This window comes from Chinchilla lanigera, unplaced genomic scaffold (genome assembly GCF_000276665.1).
Source record: "Chinchilla lanigera isolate Chin_1 unplaced genomic scaffold, ChiLan1.0 scaffold00019, whole genome shotgun sequence".
NCBI lineage: Eukaryota > Metazoa > Chordata > Mammalia > Rodentia > Chinchillidae > Chinchilla > Chinchilla lanigera.
In genome coordinates, this window is record NW_004955420.1 from 11,541,140 (window position 1) to 11,557,711 (window position 16,572).

The 16,572-nt window shown below is 42.8% G+C and overlaps 1 long non-coding RNA gene across 1 annotated transcript; it reads right to left on the reverse strand.

Annotated features, from left to right (window-relative positions):
- Positions 1 to 6,558: 6,558 nt before the first annotated feature.
- Positions 6,559 to 13,018, reverse strand: LOC106148359. The gene is made up of 3 exons (XR_001233717.1): positions 12,977 to 13,018; positions 12,476 to 12,533; positions 6,559 to 6,695 (listed from the first exon to the last, which is right to left on the reverse strand). It is a non-coding gene; the product is annotated as an uncharacterized LOC106148359 (long non-coding RNA).
- Between the last annotated feature and the right edge of the window lie 3,554 nt (positions 13,019 to 16,572).

Sequence of the window (16,572 nt, forward strand, 5' to 3'; positions counted from 1 at the left end):
AGAAGAGGCATTTTTCTTAAACTGTTGAAAGGCATATCTGAACAAGATAAGAAAGTAACAGGAGTCCAGAATTTCAGAATCTGGTGAATTCTCGATTTTTATGAATTATCTTACTAGAAGTGGGCATGGACATTTCTGGATTTAACTTCCTTCTTTGTAAAGTCAGGTTAGGTATACTTTAACCACAATAGAAGGTTATCTAGAAAATCCCATAAATTTACATACCTTAAATTCTTAAGAAAAAGGTATATCCAGTAAATATTTTTACAAGTATAACTTTACAATATGAATTTAACATTATTGCCCCTCTCCCCTTACCAAAAAGTTGACCTAAGATTTTTTTCCTGAACCTACAAACATTTGATTATATCCCTGAATTTTGTGTCTTTGTTTGTTCAGGCTACTATAACAAAACAACATGAATCTCTGTGGCTTATAAACAACTGAAACTTATTTCTTACTTTTGAGGCTGCAAACTCAAGATCCAGGTGCCAGCAGACTCCGTGTTGGGAGGGCTCACTCTCTGCCTCATAGATGCTGACTTCCCTCTGCATCTTTACTGGGCAGAAGGGACAGACGAGCCCCTTCAGGCCTCCTGTGTTGAGTACTAACCCATTTACCAACGGTCTTCCCTCAGAACTTAATCACCATTCCAAGAGCCTCACCGTTTATCTCCACCACCCTGGCGGTTAGATTTCGACATAGGACTTTTGGGGAGACACAAACATTCACATGGCAGTGCTTGTGATGGGCAATTTACTCCGAATAACAAAACAATAGGCCAGGGTGTGGTGGTGCATGCCTGTGATCCCAGCACTCTGGAGGATCCCTGCAAATTCGAGGCCAGCCTGAGTTACATAGTGAGTTCAGGATTAGCCTGAACTACATAGAGAGACCCTGTCTCAAAACATAAAAATAGATCTGGTGGCTCACACCTGTAATCCCAGCACTCCAGAAGCTGAGGTAGCAGGATGGCTGTGAGTTCAAGGCCAGCCTGAAGTGCATAGTGAAACCCTGTCTCAAAAAGACAAAAAAAAAAAAAAAAACAACCCACATAAAAACAATAAACAAACACCAGCTGATTCTGTAGTCACTCAGAGTTCAACAGAGCAGGCCTGCTCCCTGGAGGAAGGTGACTTCTTTCCTGGCTCTGGCAGAGTTCAGAGCAGCAAGCAAGGGGAAGAGGAGGACCTGGAGAAAACATTCAAAGTGGAGTGGCTGGCAGGACCTGGCCGCAGAGTAGATCTAATCAGTTCTCACTGGCAAGCAGCCAGATCAGCATTAGCTAATTTAACACTAACAGAGAATTTGCTTATCCTTTCTGAACAATGTGCTGGCTTTAGCAATTTTCTTGACCCACAGAGATATAATCTTGGGGACAGAACAAAAGCCCAGGCATGGACTCTCCCACTGAGCTACATCCCCAGGCTTTTTTATTTTTTATTGTGAGACAGTGTCTCGCTAAGTCACCAGTCACACAAGCTGGACTCAAACCTGTGATCCTCCTGCCTCAGGCTCCTGTGGTGCTGTACCACCTCACCTGGCTGGGTGACAGCAATTTTACAAAACATTTTTAAAATCTCCCATGGATTTTATTTCTAGGAAATATAATCAATTATTTTTCCTACCATAATGGTGTTTTCTTTTTTTAATTGGCACCTTAGTGACCAATTAAGTCATAAGCATACTAATTAAATAGCAATAATAATATAGAACTAATTTTGGAAAACTAGCGACTTAGTCAAAGGATTAGGTGTTAGGAAACCCTGACTGTAAGCTTAGTCTGTTACTGACACACTGTATGTCCATGATCTTCCTCCCATTTTTGAAACTGACATAAACTTAGAAATGATACCAAAATGTTAATCACTTATAAATAGTATATGAAAAGGAAAATAGGACACAGGATAGATACCCTTGATGAATATGAAATAAGCTACGCTCTGGGTATTAAGCAAATCACCAACATCTTAAAGACACAGATGGCATGTCACCTGATTGATATATCAGAGGTAAAAATGGTAAAAAGACTGGTCAGCCCCAAAAACACAGGCAAAGGAAAGTCAAAGTCTAGTCAGTTTACATCTGTTTTATGTATCATTTTGTTAGAGGCTTGCTAAACCGATCATCCCAAATCCGGCCAACTTCAAAATACCTGTGAGCCTTTTTTTTTTTTGTCTTTTTGAGACAGGGTCTTGCTATGCAGTTTAGGCTGGCCTTGAGCTCACTTTATAGCCCAGGCTGGTCTCAAACTCGCAATGATCCTCCTGCCTCAGCCTCCTGAGTGCTGGGATTACAGGCATGCGCCACCACGCCCAGCCATGAGCCAGATTTTCTAACCTTGTGATTGGACCAGACTCACTATGAAACGGTGATTTCGCCATCTCCCCCTGGGAAATCCCCTCTGCACTGTTGAATGCCAAGGAGAACTTTTCCATGCCAAAATGTGCACACCCTCACTAGTGAGCAGGGCGCACTCCAGGTCACACCGCAGCGGCGGAAGGTAAACACAGTGGGGGCCACCCAGGGATGACATCGAGGAGTAACACTGTCCTTCAGGTAACAGAGCTCTCCCTCGCCCCTTCTCCTTGGGACCATGTCACAGCAAAGACAGCTCCTAGCACACAGTAGGTACGCAAAGTGTAGAAATGATGGTTGCACCTATATAAATATGATGGCTTCCCACGAGACAGACAGAGGCCACTTGCCATTCTGACTACTACTAAGCAACTGGACCACTACATCTCGAGAGTGTGGCCTTAAGAACAGAACTTCCCACAACTTGGGCAACTTTTTGGCGGGGAGGCAGGGCAACTTTTTTTTAAAGACATTTCCTAGGTTCCTACAGGGGGTGGGGGGGAACCCCTGGATGCTATCCTCACTGGCTCAGCCCTCTCCAGGGTACTTGCTGGAGAGCCAGCCCGCCTGTCCCAGACCCATCTTCCATCAGTACCCTGAGGAAACCCACACTGCTAGCTCCAGTCCTCGGCAGACACAATAGCTACTGCCTTCGTGTCTCACCACAATTCCGTGTGTCCTTGGGTGATGAGGAAAAGGACCAGCTTCAGTTTTTATTCTACAGCTCTCTGAGCTCAGAGTCCCCTAGCCCCCTCCCCAGCCATCTGGCACCTGTGGTAAGGTGACACCCAGGGTGGCTGCAGCCCTTCCTCCGTGCCAGTCTTAGGATTAAACCCCACCAGAGAGCTGTGCACCCACACCTCAGGCTGTTGCCCGAGGCTCAGGAGAGACAACAGGTATCTTACCCCTGCTGCTGCTTGGGGTGAGGTTGCTTGTGCCGCTGTAGGCTGACCTCTGTGCTGGTTCCTGAGGCCTCCAGCACGTACAAAGGTGAATGGTCCAGCAGTGGAGTGCTATAAGGAAAACACAAACCCAGTTTCCCTTACTGCGCTCTCACACTGCAGGACACCTCTGTGACCCTAGCTGTGTGGGTTTTCCTTCCACTCTCCCTGCCACACACAGCAGGAAATTCTGCAGTAGACTCTCCAGCAGACACCAGTCGGGGGAGGTCCTTTGGTTCAACTCAGGGTTGAATTCACTCCCACAAGACCGGCCAGCACCTCAGCCCCCGAATGCAAATGCAGCACAGAGTGTGGCAGGTGCTGACCGACCGCTGGCTGTAGGTCGGGGTTCTCATGTCAGCCCCCAGGGTTCAGTCAGTTTGCTAGGGCGGCTCACACGTCTAAGGGAAACACTTGCGCCCGTGTGCTCATCCCATCCCTGCGCAATCCAAAATGAAGCGGCTCTTTGATTTGATTATTTATTTATTTGTCTTGAGACAGGGTCTCGCTGTGCAGTTCAGGCTGGACTTGAGCTCACTTTGTAGCCCAGGCTGGCCTGGAACTCACAACGATCCTCCTGCCTCATCCTCCCAAGTGCTGGGATTACAGGCCTGCGCCACCAGGCCCAGCTAACAGTATTTTCTTTTCAGCAGCTTTCTGTAGGTACACTAGCAGAGGTCAACAGATTTCTTTGTTATTACATAAGGCAACAATCTTCACCACTGTTAGAAGAGTGGTGTGTCTGAGGCTATCAAACACCTAAGCTGGCACAAAGCCGGAACTAAAGGTCTTACTTTCTGATTCAAATGTATTTTTCCACATTTTGAGCATATGTGCAAAGTGAAGATTAATCAGTATTGTACCACAAGTCCTATTATAGCCTCAAAGGGATTTTTTCCACTCCAATAAGGCTGAGGGAACAGAGGTTGCAATTCATGTAAACTCTGTTTGAACAGAGTTGAAAAAAAAATTGTCCTTACAGTCATAAGACTGCACACTGTTATCCAACATACGGTGTACATATATAATTTTCTGGCTTCTGTTGATGCATCAGCTTTCTACATGCTCATTTTGTCTACATGATGAAATAAAGACAACTGCTTGCAAGGGAGGAAGGGCGAAACCAGCTGGGGACACAGAGGGCAAAGACAGGGAAGGGCAAGGTACCGCAGCTCTGCAATCCCCAACCGCGTACTCACGGAAGGTGTCTTTTATTCCACAATTACTTTCTCTGAGACCTCATTTATTAATAACTACGTTTATTACGGAGAAAACCTCTGTATTGTTGCAAGGCTGTACAGTGTTTAATAGTGTGATCACTGCATCACAGCTAACCGGCAGCTTCCTCTAAGGAGCCTAATTCAACGAAGCAGGCTTTTATTCTAATATTTAAACAATATACATTTGAGCCTGATGAGGAGAGAGGAATTAAAGAGCAGACTATCCTGTATTTGCTCACCTCAGATATAGAGGGTGTCAAAAATTAATTATTAATAATAGTTACAGTAGAAAAGGTGATCAAGCACTGCATATGCTCCACTGCAAAGAATGCAAGTACCTCCTTGTCATTTTCCCAGGCTAAAGACCATGTATCTTGCCAGATGTGGTGGTGCACGCCTGTAATCCCAGCACTCGAGAGGCTGAGGCAGGAGGATCATTGTGAGTTTGAGACCAGCTACAAAGTGAGCTCAAAGACCAGCTACAAAGTAGGCTACAAAGTGAGCTCTAGGCCAGCCTGGACTGCATGGCGAGACCTTGTCTCAAAAAGACAAAAATAAATAAATAATAAATACATACTGTGCATCTCCCTGGACTCAGACCCAAGGGTCAGGGAAAGGTGGGGACCTTAATATCCAGGAAAGGGCAAGAGGAAGAAGAGAAATCCAGAAAGAAGAGACTTCCAGGTTTCAACCACAGACAAATTCCAGCCAATATATGTTCTAGAGAAAAAGCCTCAGTGTGAGCTCTTAACATTATGAGACCCTGCCATGGCTATGAAGTGGGCTTAACTAGGAAGTTCTTTCCAGAAATAGACAAGCACATTCACTGGGATGCTGAGGGGCATGGAGCATCCTTAGGTTTTAGAAATGAAGTTTTCATTTTAGAGAAACTGGGATGAACAATACTGAAGTTCCAAATTAAGTACTGAATCAGAGTTTAACAGCAACTTGATAAAAACACAACAGTGGAACTAAAAAATAAAGGATGGAGAAAACCTAAAAACTAACATCTCTCCCAGTGTACAGCTCAGCTGATCAGCACAGAAGCTGCGTTTTCCTGTCTGACATAGCAAGTTACTCAACAGAGTAAAAACAAAAGTCATTCAAGCCAGGCATGGTGGCACACGCCTGTAATCTCAGCACTTGGGAGGCTGAGGCAGGAGGATCGTTGTGAGTTCAAGGCCAGCCTGGACCACAAAGTGAGCCCAAGGCCAGCCTGAACTGCACAGCAAGACTCTCTCAAAAAAACAAAAAAAAAAAAGTCATTCAAATTGTTAGGTAACCTCACACTCAATAAATGTCATTAATTACTTGGTAAAAGTAAAGTCTATTTGTTATCCATATATATTATTTATTTAAGGCTAAATGATATTTACTTTTCATCTTTTTTGAGACAGGGTCTCACCATGCAGTTCAAGTTGTCCTCAAACTCACTTTGTAGCCCTGGCTGGACTTGAACTCACAGCAATCCTCCTGCCTCAGCCTCCCGAGTGCTGGGATTACAGGCGTGCACCACCATGCCTGGCAGTATTTACATCTTTTTGCACAGGTACATAGTATATATATCAGAGCAAAACGTGTATGCATGTATGTAAATTTGAAGAAGTTGCTTATCTTCCTAGTACAATTGAGGATCTTTCACCCTTTCCACACTGATGTTAGGAAGTTGCAGTCATCTCTGATTGACTTACAGCGATAATACTTATGCATCGTTATGTGACTGAGTTGAATTTCTAGTCATGCCGGAAGTGACCCCACTGAGGTAGTGCTCTCTCTTGTATTTCACCACTGGAAGTACAATCTGTGGACACAGGACAGAGATTTTCCTGTGTAAAGCTAAGAATCACCTATGGAGGTTGAACCTACAATTTTGCCCTTGTTCATAACTGGATAAAAATCAAGCGAGCTAAGCGATGGAACAAATACACATAACTTCTCCATATCTTCTTGGAGACAAGCATAACAACACATACGCATGCATGCGAGCGTACACACACACACACACACACACACACACACACACACACCCACAACACTGCTTTGTGTAGACAAAGCGCAATCTCCTTTTGCGCAGACAGGATGTTTCTTCAGGCAACGTCACTGGTTGTGTCTGAGCTGACCTTCAGGAAGCACTGCCTTAGCCCAGGGATGCAGCTTCTGCTGGATAACTAAGAACCTGGTCAGAGAACAGACGGATCTTCCGTTGGCTATGACAGAACTAAAAATTCCTAAATTTATCTGCTTATAATCTTTCTTTATTTTATGTATCTGTGATTTCCTCCATGGATATGGTTAGGATTTTCCAGAATATTTCCATCTGTAACATTTTCATTTATCCAAGGTACACACATAAAATTATGTTACTGTTATTGATCTAATTATTATTATTAAATTACTGTTACTGTTATTGATCTAATTATGAGGACTGCCTCAGACTTTTCTCTTTTTTAATTTTTATTTAATTATATATTTATTGGGGTTTCTCCCCGACAACGAAAAAAAAACACAAGAGCGTGCGCGCCACACACACGCGCTGCCCCGCAGAGAAAAACCCACACCCCCTCTTTTTTTTAGATCTTGAGTTATAACCTTTTTTACTTTCTTTTTGTGCCAGGAATTGAACTCAGGACCTTGTGCTTGCCAGGCAGGCGCTTATGCCACTGAGCTATATCCCTGGCCTTTTTTGTCTTTTTGTGACAGGGTCTCCCTGTGCAGTTCAAGCTGGCCTTGAGCTCACTTTCTAGCCCAAGCTAGTCTCAAACTGGCAATGATCCTCCTGCCTCAGCCTCCTGAGTGCTGGGATTACAGGTATGTGCCACAGTGCCCAGCTATAACCTTTTTATTACTTAATGGATACATAAAAACAAAACATACTATTGATGGAATAGTTTTAATATATATAGACATGTAATATTTACATCAGGTTAAACATATCCATCTTCTCAAACATCACTTCTTACAGTGAAAGCTCTCAAAAGCCTTTTTTCTACCTTTTAGAAATTTACATGACATTATTATCGGTAGTCATATTGCTGTGCTATAGCCAATCAGAACTTCTTGTTCCTATCTAACTGTAACCTAGTACCAATCGATCTTGAACTGTAAACTTTCCAAGGGCATAGTCTGTGAGGATATTCATGTGGGTACCTAGCACAATGGGAATCATTTGCAAAACGCTCAGCAAATATTTGTGGCCCAATTAAATTCTGGCAGAGGTGATGGTGAAAGCCAGAGTCTAATATTCTGGATGCTAGGAAAGTGCTGTGATTTTATTTTATTTATTGTTTTAGTAATACACAAAGCAGGGCTGGGAGGTCAATGCCTCAGGATGGGCAGAGACAGAGACACTCCAAGCCAGCCACTATTTATTGGGTTTATACAGTGATAGGAGGGGCTAGTGAAAAATTCAAGGTCAGCAGAAGACTCAGAGGTGGATGACTTGGCAAAGGATAATCTTGGGATGACTCAAGAGGCAGGAGATGATCTTATGCTAAGGAGGATCTGCCCTGGAGTGTGTTTTAATCTTAGTTTAGTCTTAGTGGGTGGAAGAGGATGGCCCATCCCTAATGAGTTAATGGGAAATCTCCAAAGGGTGATACCTATAATCCCAAACTTTCATTTATCCCTCAGGGAAGTATGCACCATTAGCCATTGTGAATTTGTGGTCCCCAACATATCCTCCTTTTTGTTTTTGTAATGGCAGCAGTTGAAACAGCATACAGGATATGATTGCCATCATAGCAACAAACTATCCTCAGGAGTTTGTAGGAGGTCCTGCCGCGTCACCAGGGTGTGAGCCTCCTGTGCTGTCTTCTTTAGTTGTCTTCTTGGAGTTTTGTAGCCTGTGGATTTCAGTACTTGTGGTATGGGCTTTTCTTTCTTTCTTTTTTTTTTTTTTTCTTCTCTTTTTGTCTTTTTGAGACAGGGTCTCCCTTATGTCTCCCTTATGCAGTTCAGGCTGGCTTTGAACTCACTCTGCAGCCCAGGCTGGCCTTGAACTCGCAAGGATCCTCCTGTCTCAGCCTTCTGAGTGCTGAGATTACAGGAGTGTACTACCACACCCGGCCCTGGTATGGGCTTTTCTCCAGGGTCATCTTTGAGAATGCTTCCATTGGAGGGCCAGATGCTGACTATGATTTTATGAATGGGTTTCACAAAGTTGTCAATCACAGATTTGTTATAATGATGGATTTGTGTTATATTTTACTAGGAATTATCTAGAGGAAATGAACTGACCTCACCGGAAGTACATGCATCATCAAGTAGTTTTTTAAATCTTTGATAATGCTGTGCAAGAAAACACTTCTTATTTCATTTGGTCTTCTTGTCTTCTTTTATCCCCTTTATAGTATTAAAGGTCCCATTTATTGATCTAGAAGAACCCTTAATTTCTCCCCTGGTCACAAAATGTGTTTACTTTTTGTCATTAGTCAAGCCAACAAATATTTGAGCTCTTGATGAATTTCAGAGTTGCTGCCCTTTAGAACAGTCTCAAGGGGAAGACAGACATTAAAGAGCTCCCAGCAAACAATTACACGATTACCAGTGTGTGTAGTAAGTATTTGGAGATATGGGGCACTGTGGGAACGCCTACCAGTGGAAAGTGCAGAATAGTCCATTGCCTCAGCACTTGCCTGAGGCACTAGCAAAGAAAGGCTCAGAAAAGATGACAGAGAGCACGGACAGCATGCGTAAGAGAGAAAGCATTTGAATTGGAAGAAAATCTAGAAAAAGCTAGAGGTGGTAACACTTGTCTATAGTTCCAGCACTCTCGGGGGATAAGGCAGGAGGACAGCAAGTTCCAGCCGATCCTGAATAATTTAGTGACTGAACAAGATCCTTTCTTGAAATTTATTTATTTATTTATTTATTTATTCATTTAGGTCTTTTTGGCACATGGTCTCACTATACAGTTCAGGCTGGCCTTGAGCTCACTTTGTAGCCCAGGCTGGCCTCGAACTCGCAAGGATCCTTCTGTCTCAGCCACCCGAGTGCTAGGATTATAGGCATGTGCCACCACCCCCAGCTTCTTTCTTGAAATTAAAAAAAAAATTGCCAGGTGTGTTGGTGCATACCTGTGATCTCAGCACTTGGGAGGCTGAGGCAGGAGGATCGCTGAGGCCAGCCTGGGATATACAGTGAGCTCAAGGCCAGCCTGAACTACATAGCAAGACCTTGTCTCAAAAAAAGAAAAAATAGTAATGTATACATCTTATTTTACATTGTTTAAAAATCTTTATTTCACACTGGTTTTTTAACCTAGGAGGGCTATGGGTACAGCAACCAGAATCTTTTACATATGTAGAGTTAAGCACTGTATATGGACCTAACCTTCTCCAACAGGTAACAGGCTGAGACCTAGACAATGAAGAATTATCTGAGCAGGTAGAAGGTAGAGGACAGCAGGAAAGATCTCCTAGGGTACATGCCATGCTGCAGGAGGAACAACCCAAGGGGTGCTGAACCCACAGTGGTAGCCCCACGCATCTCTTTCCTCTCCTCTACAGGGAATCAATTCCAAAGCAGACTCATTCGACCCGAAGGAAAAGCTGTGCTGCTGTGACAGCCACATCAGGACGTAAGTACAGGCACGTTAGCAATACAACAGTGCAGATGCAGACATTAGTTTGGTCCAGCCAAACTCAGCCAACCCAGTTTTGAGCACACACAAAGCCCCAGGCCTTGGCTAAGTGCTGGGCGGATGGGGTTTCTACTGCTCTGGACCCTCGGCGTATTGTCAGATCTCAGCTCTCTCCTAACTCCCTGAGAAGTGTGGCTTCTCCTCCTGCTTGTGTTCTCTTTCTCCTCCACATTTTATCTCCTCTAATCCCAAACCGTCTCACCTGCTCCCCTCAGTGCGCCTCAAATCCCTTGTAAGCCTCCCTGAGCACTGAGGAAACAATGTGTTTTCTGTTTGCCATCCAGAGTCACCCAGGACTCTGCTCCACTAGACCTTACCTGCCCTTTGCTATCTCTGTAGCTATTACCATGACGCTTAGCGGTAAGCCGTCAACAAAATCAGTCGTTCAGCCAACCCCTGAAAGAAGTAGTCATATCCTTGATGCTTCCCAGGCAGAAGTTTCTTTGAATTAGTATTTCTCAATTCCCAATTTACCCACTCTTGCAACCTTCCAGAACGGTCCTTCTCTTTCACTCGGCCTGTTTCGGCTCGCATGTTTTTCTTCCTGTCACACCCTGACTTATGCGGCTTTACTCATCATTTTGTCTTTTTCTAATGAAGCTCTTACTCATACAATTTCTTCTTTTGTCTTTTTGAGATTATGCAGTTCAAGCTGGCCTTGAGCTCACCTTGTAGTCTAGGCTGGCCCTGAACTCACTGCAATCCTCTGCCTCAGCCTCCAGAGTGCTGGGATTACAGGTGTGCATCACCACACCCGGCTTACTCATATAAATTTACACACATCTATAGTCATAGTAAACTAAGGAAAATATACATGTAATTGTGGAGATAAAGGGAATCACATAATCTTCAGATTGGGATATCTGGGGCTATTTCTTATCTAATCACAAAACTAATCTTTATGACTTGTAGTCATGAATAATCATGTCTTATATCTTTTCTTCCTTCTGATCAAAAAGCTTTAAGGTTACTTATAAAATGTATGCTGTATAACAAGATATAAAGGAAGCAGGACAATGGGCCAAAGTGAAACTAAGAGTAGGCAAAATATAAACTGGGGGGAAAATAAATTCACAAAATGTACCCAACACAATTGAGTGCTTGGGGCTGGGGATTTAGCTCAGCGGCACAGCACCTGCCTGGCAAGCACAAGGTTGTGAATTCAATTCCCGGTACCGCAAAAAAAACAAAAACAAAAACAAAAAAACACACATAATTGAGCGCTTGCTATAAGTAAGGATCTGAGCTTTTAAACTAGGAACACAACAATGACAGGAAGCACATTCAATTACATAACTGAGGATCCCCACAAGGTTATAAAACAAACTAGTTGCTTAAGAGAAGTAATTTCTGGTACTAAAGTTGTGCAAGTGCTTGGTGTGAGAACAGTGTAATGAGTAAATGTTTTCCACCATAAAAACGGTCTCTCTCAGTAAAAATACTTGTAAGGGTCCTGACGCTCATTCTCCGAAAGCCCCAAAACTTAGGTTGTTTGTGTGGCCCAGCACTGTAGCTCAGGAGAAATAATAACAGGAAGCAGTGTGACTCCAAAGGTTTGCCCCTGAACACTGTGACTGTGCTAGCCTAGAAAAATTTATGAAGCGACTATTAGATACTACACTTGACCTTAGCCAAAAGGCCGAGAAGCGATGAAGCAACTCTTAGAAAACACTTAATCTACTGCAGTTATTTTCACAAGAAAAGCCCTCAAAATACCTAACGGCAAGCAATGAAAGTTCTTCATGATGTTATCAAAGTATTACAAAACTAATGCCTTTAGACTTAGCTAACTAATTTGCTCTATTGTGTAGCACAAGGAACTATAAAAGGTGGTTAAGCGTTGGAGGCTGCCTTTTTTTTTTTTTTAAGTACCGGGAATTAACTGAGGACCTTAATGCTTGCCAGCCAGGCACTTGTGCCTGCTGAGCTGTATCTCCAGCCCTGGAGGCTCCCATAATGATAAGAGTTTTAACAATCTTACAACTGAATTCAGCTGGGCATGGTGGCACATGCCTGTAATCCTAGCACTTGGGAGGTTGAGGCAGGAGGATCGTTGTGAGTTCGTGGCCAGCCTGAACTGCATAGCGAGACCCTGTCTCAAAAAGACAACAAAACAAAACAAAACAAAACAAAAAACCAAAACAACACAGCTAAGTTCATTTATAGTCTTTACTTTTCAGTCTGTTTTTCACATAAGTGACATAATGCCATAAAATGCCATATCTGGTTCATATAAAGGTAATATTGAGTTATTAAAGGGAAACTAAAAAATCAAGAAGATGCAGTACATACTTCTCTTGTACATAATCTCTCACCTTTCAAGAAAAAGATTCTTATGGATTCCAATTCTCTCAATAGTTGTGAGTTTCAGTTCTGGGTAGGTAAAAATAGCCAAAAAACAATATCAAACAAAACACATACAAACGGAGTTTGTATAACTTAGCCCACAATTGGTATCTGTTTAAGGAATTTGTTTTTCTTTTTTTGGCACTGGAAATTGAACTCAGACCTTGCACTTGCACTGCTGAGCTATGTCCCTGGCCTGTTTAAGGAATTTTTAAAGGAAGATACAAATATGGTAATATGATACTGTCCTAAGGAAATTCTTCGCAAGACGATAACACATATAATCCGGGTCAGTTCTAGAAAAGCTTGCCTAAAGTCTGTTTTTTTTTTTTGCTATAGGGTCTGTTCTGAAAATTCTGGAATGATAGGAAATGCTTTTTAAGTAGGATAGTCAATAATCTACTAGATTCTGAGAAAGTAGAAAGTTGCCCTTTTAAAAAAGCAGATAAACCAGGTGTGGTAGTACATACCTGTAATCCCAGCACTTAGGAGGCTGAGGCAGAAGAATCACTGTGAGTTCAAGGCTAGCCTGGGCTATATACTGAGACCCTGTCTCAAAACAAACAAACAAACAAAAAACACAAAAAAACACACACAAAAAATGAGATAAAGCAGATTCTGAGTGACCATGTCATAGCTTTATTGTTCTAGAAACAATTGAGGCAACATCTCAGCGAGGCTCAGTTAGCATGATCCTTGCAGAGTTCTGGGAGACACACAACAGAGAATGCCCTTCATCTAAAAGGTGGAGATCACTGGCCTTGCTGAGTTTGGGATCTACTATGATCATTCAGTACGCTTTGCTCTGTATCACCTTGATATGCGAAACCTCGATATTCTTCCTTAGCTACTCAGTCACTGGCCTTTCACTTTACTAACTCCTTTAACAAACACATACTGAGTATTTTTGAGACACTCGCTTATAAGTACCAAAACCAACCAGCCACAAATCTTTACCATAATGAGTTCACAATCTTTGCTTCCCACTGATGGTCCAACATACTCTGATCAAGATGTCTTTGTTTGGACTGTGGTACCAGAAATGTTTATCACACCAAGCTAGGTTTCCTTTCCCTAAGAGCAAACATGTCTCACAAGTACAGCTAGCACAGAATTATATTAACAACTTTACAAAAAGAACCGTATTTACCATCCGCTGAGTGGCTGTTACATGATGCTGGGAAACTCACTGTCTGCGAGTGTCTGTCACCCCACCTGGAATGACAGGTTTCCTTGATAGCTGACACAGCTGCCTGTAACACACTTCACTTCTGAGCCTTCGTGAATCTAGCGCTTTTCCCTTCACGCTCCATTCTAGCACCAGTTTCCTATCTGGCCTTTCTTTCTGCTCCTACCTATCCTATCCAGCTTCTGTGTATTGACACTCTGATGAATAGCCCACTATTTCCTTGTTTAGAGAGCTCCAGGAATTTCCCATTTCCTATAAACTCTTGTGACTAACTGAGACTCTCCCCATGCGATGCTTCTCCTTATTTGTCTAGCCCCACCTTTGATGACTCCAACTCAGTTATAGTACCGCAGATATTTGGAGCTTGACTCCAGGATCTGCTCCTGCAGTTCTTCTGGTTGGAAAGGCTATTCTGTCTGCAGCCTCCTATTTCAACTACGGTCAGCTGTGAGGCTGGGGCTGTTGCTCAGTGCTTGCCTAGAATGTGAGTAGCCTGGGTTCAACTCCCAGCATCACAGAGATGAAGAAATAAATAATAAAGAAATTCAGCTCCTTCTTACTGAAGGCTTCCCCAACTGCTATTGCCCATAAAAATTTTGTGAAATTAGAGACCATTAGAGGCATACTTTTTTAGAGCTTAATCACACACTGTCTTGAGGTGTCACTTAGGTGATTCTTCTCTGAGACTTTTTTTCCAACCAGATGATTAACTTTACCCAGAACAAAGTCCCCAGTTTAATTAAAGTTGCCTTTGTGTCTCTTCCTACTTTTAGGCAGTTGTTACGCACACATTTGATACTTACAACATTTAAGAAACAGTTACGGGGGCTGGGGATTTAGCTCAGTGGCAAAGCGCCTGCCTGGCAAGCGCAACGTCGTGCGTTCGGTTCCTGGTACCGGAGAAAAACAAAAAACAAACAAACAAAAAAAAGAAACAGTTACGGTCAGGCATGGTGGCGCACTCCTGTAATCTCAGCACTCGGGAGGCTGAGGTAGGAGGATCGTTGCGAGTTCGAGGCCAGCCTGGGCTACAAAGTGAGCTCAAGGCCAGCCTGAACTGCATAGCGAGACCCTGTCTCTTTTTTTTTTTGGTACCTGGAATCGAACTCAGGACCTTGTGCTTGCCAAGCAAGGCACTGTGCTGCTGAGCTATATCCCCGGCCCTCCATATTTTGTCCCCCTTCCTTTTACAGCTGTTGCCTGCCTTCTTAAATTCTGCTTTTCCCATCTCAGTGTTTTTCAAACCTTTCCACCACAAACAATGAGAGAAAACTGGTGACCTGCAGTATCTTTTTATATGTGTGTATATACATATATATACATATATATATGCATATACACAACTACAAAAATGCAAACAAAATTTCACAAAACAGTACACATTACTTATACTATTCTGATGTTTCAGAATATTCTGATGTTTTCTATTATTTTATTTATTTATTTAGTACCAGGGGTGTTTTCTATTATTTTATTTGTTCTGATGTTTTCTATTTTATTTATTTATTTATTTATTTAGTACTGGGGATTGAACCCAGGGCCTTCACACTAACCTACTTCTCCAGCACTTTTCAACAACTTTTAGACAGTGTCTTTAGGCAAGTTCCCCAAGGAGGATTCAACCTTGCCCTCCTTCTGCCTTGGCCTCCCACACAGGGATTACAGGTGTGTGCCATCATGGCTGGGTTCTACTGTTTTGTTTTGTCTTTTTTTTTAAAAAAGAAAACCTGATCATGACACACTGAAGGGTTATGATTATTGTATAAAAATATTCTCCTAAAGCCCAGCTAATTAGAAGGCTGAGACAGGAGGATGAGAGTTTAAGGTCAGCATGAGCAACGTAGCAAAACCCCATCTCAAACCAACCAATCTACCCCTCTCTTATATTACAGTCCAGGTGTCAACACGATATGTGCAACACTTCTCTTGAAAAATATTTAGGACAAAAAAAAAGAAAAAGAAAAATGCTTAGGACACAATACTGCTTAGCTGCTCATCCTGCTCCTGACAGTTGTACCTTCAATGATCCAGTAGTTATCCTGACATCATTTTCTACCACATTCTACCCTAGCACTTAGAATCCCGCCACCACGGATGCGCGCGCGCGCGCGCGCGCGCGCGCGCGCACACACACACACACACACACTCATACCTCTCAAAATTTGGGACACAACTCGGGAGGCTGAGACAGGAGGATCGTTGTGAGTTCGAGACCAGCCTGAGCTACAAAGTGAACTCAGGGCCAGCCTGAACTGCATAGTGAGACCCTGTCTCAAAAAGAAAAAAACAAAAACAAAAACAAAATTTGGGACACAGTTAAAAAATGATGCTTGAAGTGTCTACTAGACTACTGTTTCTTATGTTATCTTGACAATGTTTAGTAGCATATAAAAATCTCCAGGCCTAATTTGTAATCAAACCACTTACAGATGAATAAAAGTAGGTATGATCATGTTTATTTCTTTTTTCTTTTCTTTTTTTGTTTTGTTTTTTTTTTGAGACAGGGTCTCACTATGCACTTCAGGCTGGCCTTGAGCTCACTTCGTAGCCCAAGCTGGTCTCAAACTCACAATGATCCTCCTGCCTCAGCCTCCCGAGTCACGTTTATTTCTTGACATAGGCTAGAAGCATGTGCTCTGTGGCCTGACAATACAGACGCTGAATAACAGCTTTGCCAAATTACTTATCCTGGGTCTACACTTCCGTATCTATATAACTGGACTAGTACTTACTTCAAAGGATTGATGAGGGTTAAATTAGAGTAGGTAGTCCAGCGAGGTGGCACATGCCTGTTAAATCGTTACTTGGGAGGCCAAGTCAAGAAGATTGCAAATTTGAGGTTGGCCTAGGATTTAGGGAGACCCTGTCTCAAAATAA